We start from the raw sequence: 6000 nt of genomic DNA on the forward strand, positions 1-6000 counted from the left end.
TTTGGGAGGCCTGCCTATTAGAAGAAAATGAGTCTGTTGACAGAATTTGTCATAACTTCCTAATCTTAATGGGTTTCACTGCCAAGACCTCTTGAGCCTCAGAATGAAGGGCCTACAGAACTGATATAAGAGATCAACCCACTAACTGTATTAATCACCTATCCACACAATAGTTGATATACGCATGATTTTTGGGGGTCTAAAAGGAATTTTAGGAATAGAGGTGCCTTGTGAATGGAGTGGTAGTGTGCATGTGTGGCCACAGGTCCATAGCGGCTATGAGACTGACAGCAATAGCTCAGCGTGATCTCCACCAGTACCAAAGCAGTGACTGAGGCACTGGCCACACAAGCTCCATGCTGGTTCATTCAGAAGGAGCATTGGGGGATCTCCATTCTTAAGATTTCAGGGGATCCCAGAATTTAGATTTTCAACACTCATACATTTATCACTAAGGAGAGAGAGGCGATCCGTGTGTATGATCTCAAGTTAAGCAGAATGGGGGGGGGGGGGTTTGGGAGACACTCACCAACTGGAGTTGTGTATCTACATACACAACAATGGGAAGCGTAACATCAAGCAGGGATAGCGTGTCCGTCTGCAGCCTTCCTGATAGAGGAGAAGATGGCGTGGAAGGTGGCTAAGGTAGGCTCAGGAATCTTCTGCGCTAAACGGAACAACATGCAGTGGGACCACACGGATCTAAAGCCGTTGTTCCGTTCAGCACCGAAGATTCCTGAGCCTACCTTAGTCCCTTCCACGTCATTTATCACTTAGGGAATGTATGACTTTGATTTATTTTCACTGATTTGAGCCAGATACTGAAACATGCTCTTTTTATTTTTATTTTTTTTGCAGATCGATTTCTATTTTCTGATTGTAATTATTATTTTATTTGCACATTTTTGTACATTATTATGGGGGCAGCCATCTTGCTTGTGTTGTTTTTCAACAGCATTTATAGATATGCCTCACAGTAAGCCCCAAAGATATGGACACAATAGACTGGCCCAGACCCTATTAGTTATAATGTGAGAGATTCACTGGGCATGCTTTGTGACCTATGCAGAGGTCATTGTACAGGAAGGGGGAGGCTGATCACCTGAGGATGACCTAGTATGAAGATCCTGGGTTAAAGCACAACCTTCATGAGTTGTTAGCCCCTCAGACTGCTACAATATTGTTACAGATGTACATAATGTGAGTGTAACCATACCTTTATCGCTTTTCCTCCTTCTTTTATAACTTATAAAATACATTTATCCAGCAGTCAGGCACAGTTGAATAGGCGTGGCTTGGGGTTCGCAAAACCCTGCCGCCGCCACGCCTATCCTCTCCTTTCAGCGCTCGGACCGCTGTGTATTAAGACGCAGTACTGCACCTGCGCAGTGAGCGCATAGGCAGCGGGAGCGAGCAAAGCAGTGCGGTGGCGCGCGTGTGCATCAGGAGGGGTGCATGCGCTGTGGATGCGCTGTGTCTTACTACACAGTGTTCCCAGTGCTGAATGGAGAGGATAGGCGTGACGGGACTTTGCGAACCCCAAGCCACGCCTATCCGACTGTGCCTGACCGCTGGATAAATGTATTTTATAAGTTATAAAAGAAGGAGGAAAAGCGATAACGGTATGGTTACACTCACGTTATGGACATCTGTAAACAATATTGTAGTAGTCTGGGGGGCTAAAAACTCATGACAGTTGCGCTTTAACCATCTACTCTTGTCACCTTTCAATGCAATTCTGTCTGTAATGAAAAGATGACTGCTGGGAAGTGCTTTTAAAAAGAAAACAGGAAGTATTATTTTATAAGGGTACTCCAGTTATGAAAAATATATACCCTATTCTACCCTAATATATATATATCCCTGATCTCCAGAACCCCTCTTTTTATACTGAGCACTCCGGCCCCCACCTTTTGAGACAAAGCATTAGCCGGTAATAAGCTAAGCGGCCCACCAATGTTGAAACTAGTAGGTCTTGCTGGAGCCCTGTGGATGGAGGATACGTTTTTCATAACTGGAGTACCCCTTTAATACAAAGCCTTTTGGCCAAACAGAAAATGCTAAGATTTGAAGATTATATTTTATAAATTGTAAAGCCAGATACTGAAACATTTTGGTTAAACTTGATAGACGTGTGTCCTTTTCAACCATACTAACTATGTAACTATATTATTTATTATAGATAATGTATTACTATTATTATTAGATAGTATCTTATTTAATATAAATAGTAAGATGAAAAATTTAGAAATAAATATCAAAATCCTTGAAAAACATTTGTTTAACATGAAAACTTTATTTAAACAATAGGTAATGTTTTCACGACACATTTCCTTGTAAGAGCTGTAGCTCCTTTGCTGTTTTACCCTGCACTGCTTTCCTATCCACCTTTTAACAGAGAACTTAAAGGGGTACTCTGCTGCTCAGCACTTAGAACAAACTGTTCCGAATGCTGGAGCCGGCACCAGCGCCGGGTGCTTGTGACATCATAGCCCCTCCCCTCGTGGCGTCACGCCCCCTCAATGCAAGTCTATGGGAGGGGGCGTGACGGCCATCACGCCCCCTCCCATAGACTTGCATTGAGGGGGCGGGGTGTGACATCATGAGGGGGCAGAGATATAACGTCACAAGCTCCCGGCACCGGCTCCAGCGTTCGGAACAGTTTGTTCCAAACGCTGAGCAGCGGAGTACCCCTTTAACACCCAGATCCGTGAGAATGGTGTGTGTCCTGGAGGTCGGACCACCTATGGTTATAATGTTATGGCACGTCCCAGCAATATGCCGTAACATTATAGTATGGGAATATATAATATGGAATACCCCTTAATTGCTCCAAGTATTTCACATAGTTAACATTATATTTATGTATCAATCAGCGGAAGGGAAGACGTATTATATTATCATAATCTCATCTTAATAAAAGACAAATCCCCTCCAGCGCCTTTACGCTTCACACCAATCTCTTTCAATAAGAACAATTTCCCGGGGTTAACTGAGCGCTCTATGAGGTAGAGAATACGGAGGGGAAACAACACATCTAAACACCATTTCATATCAAGCACTCGCCTTTTAGATAAGTAATTGCCTTTTATTCACAGCTCTTTTGCAAAACACAGACAGGCAGTTGGTTTTATTAAGAGAATATTGGGCAACGTGCGCAATCTGCGTCTGGTGAGTGAGATTTATGGAAACTCTAATAAATATTTATGGGCTTTCTCTGACAAAGAGCATCTGTCTTAGGACTCATTGTAATTTCTTAAAGGCTCCTCTCCACCATACAACGCAGCAAGTACATCTAATTTAATTATTGGATTTGGTGAATGTGCGACCTGCACTACACCAGTCCCCATTAATGGACATAGTGTCTCTCATTTCTCCAGGCACTGCCTTGGGCAAGCCAGGCTTTCCTCCACTTCTCCACCCCCATCCCCCCACTACCTTAACAAATTAAATTTGTCCCATCGAAACCAAGACAATTTAGCACCAATGAGCCCCAAATGGACAGGGACCGTGTGATTAATGTGAACAGTAAAAGCTCTGACACCAGACGAAAAGGAAAAGAAAACCCTCTAGACGGAGCCTTCAGCTGCTCTGGCACATCAGGTGCTGAATTTTATTTTTTCCTTTCACTTTTTCCGGCACTTTTCACGCTACCTCAAAGAAAAGGAGATTGATGGCCTTAGCGTGTATTATTAGGTCTCCGTCTAAATTGCTTTCTGTGCAGTTTTTTTTCACTTTGCCAAGGTCTGCCTTTGCTTCTGCAAAATGTACAGGGATTTGCGTTTTTTTTAATGCTATGTCACCAAAGATTATTACAGAGCGGAAGTCAAAAGCTGGAGGAATGTTAGATACTGAAATATACATTAAAATAATACTTGGTGCATGTTACAACACTGGAAAATGATATGAGTGAAAACAATATTACAACACTATAAATAGATATTAAGTATAATTCATAAAATAATAAATCAGTATAATGTGCAAAAAAAAGTTATAGCTAAATATCTATCTCATATCTATCTATCTATCTATCTACTATTTGTCTATCTATCTATCTATCTATCTATCTCATATCTATCTATTTATCTATCTCATATATATCATCTATCTCTTATCTATCTATCTATCTATCTATTTTATATCTATCTATCTATCTATCTATACTATCTATCTCATATGTATCTATCTATTTTATATCTATCTATCTATCTCCTATCTATCTATCTATCTATCTATCTATCTATCTATACTATCTATCTCATATCTATCTATCTCATATCTATCTATCTATACTATCTATCTATCTATCTATCTCATATCTATCTATCTCATATCTATCTATCAATCATCTATCTATCTATCTATCTCATATCTATCTATCTGTCTATCTATCTCATATCTATCTATCTATTTCATATCTATCCATCTATCTCATATCTATCTATCTATCTATCTATCTATCTCATATTTATCTATCTATCTATCTATCTATCTATCTATCTATCTATCTCATATCTATCTATCAATCATCTATCTATCTATCTCATATCTATCTATCTGTCTATCTATCTCATATCTATCTATCTCATATCTATCTATCTATCTATCTATCTATCTATCTATCTCATATCTATCTATCTGTCTATCTATCTCATATCTATCTATCTATCTATCTCATATCTATCCATCTATCTCATATCTATCTATCTATCTCACATTTATCTATCTATCTATCTATCTATCTCATATCTATCTATCAATCATCTATCTATCTATCTCATATCTATCTATCTGTCTATCTATCTCATATCTATCTATCTATCTCATATCTATCTATCTATTTCATATCTATCTATCTATCTATCTATCTATCTATCTATCTATCTCATATCTTTTTATCAAACTAGTTGATTTATTGTAGCTGATGACATGTTCATTTTTATAAGTATCATTGCATTCCTTGATAACCCTTTTGTAGGGCATATGTATATTTCATTCCAAGTTTAACCTCTTAAAAAATAAATTTAGTTAGAAAAAAAATACATTTGTAATTTCAAAGCAGTTTTAAAGCATTAAAAACTTAAATAAATAACTAAATAAATGAAAAACCCCAAACCTTATGTTGTACAATATGTTCAAAAATTTGACCCAGACACTTTTAAAGCAGATATCTACCTTTATTCTGCATGCGAGTACAATAACAATATCCAATTTATATAATGTTTATGCCATATTTGAAATTTTTGTTCCTGGCTTTTTAGGCTACATACTATATTTTGCATTGCTTTTTTCTTTTTTCAGGAGGAAGAAATAACAAACAAACAAATATCCTGAAATTTATTTTTCTGACTTTCACCAAGCAGGTTAAATAATGTGACCGTTTCATGGTTCAAGTGATTATAGACAGGGTGATACTAGTATTTTTTTTATTTTTTTTATTTTGTTGACATAGTAAAGCACTTTAAGGACAACATTTTGTTGTTGTTTTTCTTTCCAATTTTATTTGTAAATATTTTCACATGATTGCTGGTTTAATACTTCTGTATCACCACGTATTGTGCCTGTCTGCATAACGCTGACAGGCATCCTATTATAAAAGGTAAAACAAAAGTGGCATACCTGGAGTTACAAAGGGTGCCCCCCTTCTCTTTCCATCCATATTGATACTTTGGTTGCTATTAACTTAAGTATCTGCAGCAATGACCTGACAGCTATACTGTAAATGTACAGCATATGTTGGGAAGGGGTTCATTTATTTTTGAAAATCAACTGGTGCCAAAAAGTTAAACATATTTATAAATGACTTCTATTTAAAAATCTTCATCCTTCCAGTACTCATCAGCTGCTGTATGCTCCAGAGGAAGTTGTATAATTATTTCCACTCTGACCATAGTGCTCTCTGCTGACACCTCTGTCCATGTCAGAAACTGTCCAGAGTGGGAGCAAATCCCTATAGCAAACCTTCTGCTCTGGACAGTTCCTGACATGGACAGAGGTGTC

This window comes from Hyla sarda, chromosome 7 (genome assembly GCF_029499605.1).
Source record: "Hyla sarda isolate aHylSar1 chromosome 7, aHylSar1.hap1, whole genome shotgun sequence".
Taxonomy (NCBI): Eukaryota; Metazoa; Chordata; class Amphibia; order Anura; family Hylidae; genus Hyla; species Hyla sarda.